This window comes from Aplysia californica, unplaced genomic scaffold (genome assembly GCF_000002075.1).
Source record: "Aplysia californica isolate F4 #8 unplaced genomic scaffold, AplCal3.0 scaffold01302, whole genome shotgun sequence".
Taxonomy (NCBI): domain Eukaryota; kingdom Metazoa; phylum Mollusca; class Gastropoda; order Aplysiida; family Aplysiidae; genus Aplysia; species Aplysia californica.
Window position 1 is genome coordinate 85,281 of NW_004798572.1, and position 1,383 is coordinate 86,663.

Sequence of the window (1,383 nt, forward strand, 5' to 3'; positions counted from 1 at the left end):
ATACACAATATATTCTAACTACAATAGATGATTTACAATAACCAAGCCAACAAATTGCTCATTTGGAGACAGCTACACCACATTACGATCAAATTTCAGTGCAATTACCTGAAAGGCGCTCTTATGACCTTATGAAGTTGCGAGCGCCGTAAAACCTTTTTAAAACAAAGACCGTGAATCTCAAAGGTGCTACCCCCCCCCTCTGTTTGACCGTGCTGCATCGGGCCGCGTAGAAGTGTGGTGTTGATGAAAATGGGACAGCAATAATTGTGTTTTAGGCGTATGCTGTAAATTGCCTATTATTCTTCAGCAGACTTCAGGGCTAACTTCAACGGATACGTTTCGGAATCTTATTTTTGCAGTAGCAGATTCTGTTGGTCATCGAACTTTTACCTTTAAAAGAGAGGCGAACACCTTAACCTCTAAGCCACAAGACCCCCCACCCCCACCCCCCACCCCACCCTATGCATTATGTATAAGCATAAGTATTTCACCACGTTGTATTTTCTTATCACGAAGACGACTTTCTGATCCCTTATATGGCTCCTTCTGCTCCTTGGCTCTTTAAAAAATTCAACATTTCCTACCAACTAAAAATGTTTAATATGTCCAGCGCGTTCAAGTGACCTTGTGCAGTTGCGAGCGCCGTAAAACACCTACTATTTAAAAAAAAAATCAGACTATCAGTTTTAACTGATCGTGTAATAGTAATAGGCCAGTAACTGTCTCCAGCCATTCCTGGAGCAGTCTGTCTGTTGATCTTTCTTCTCCCCCCCCCCCCTTTTTCCACACACATCCACGCGCCGGGCCGGGCTGGGCCGGACTTTCGAACGACCGTTGACCGGTGCTGTATCGCGCGCTGTGGACTATGACGGTCTTCTTCAGTCCGCTCGTCTGTTGGTCCGTGGTCTCGTCTGCCGGTTCTTGGCTGGTGTTTTGTGGTGCGCGGCGCGGCGGTGCGAAGCCAGCCTTCTTGATAGCCTATGACACTAGGCCTAGCAGAGAGCGAGAGAGGCAGAGAGAGAGAGAGAGAGAGAGAGCGTGCGATAGATAGAGAGAGCCAGAGAGGCAGAGAGAGCGACAGTGCGAGAAAGACTACCGCACAGTATACTACAAACAAACTACAGTAACTACCTACGGATATAACACAGATCTCACCCCTCACAGACTCAGTGCTTCTCTTGATATGGATACTGCGAATTTTTTCTCATGGATTTCTGAACAGGAATGACAATCCAAACATCGCTGGATACAATACAATACAACAATGCCCAATTGTGTTTTTGAAAGCAGCAGCGTAAGTGTTTATTGCAAAACTCATTAATAACCGGAGGACTCTGTCTAGTGGAATTATTATTATTACAATAAATTGATAGTATTATT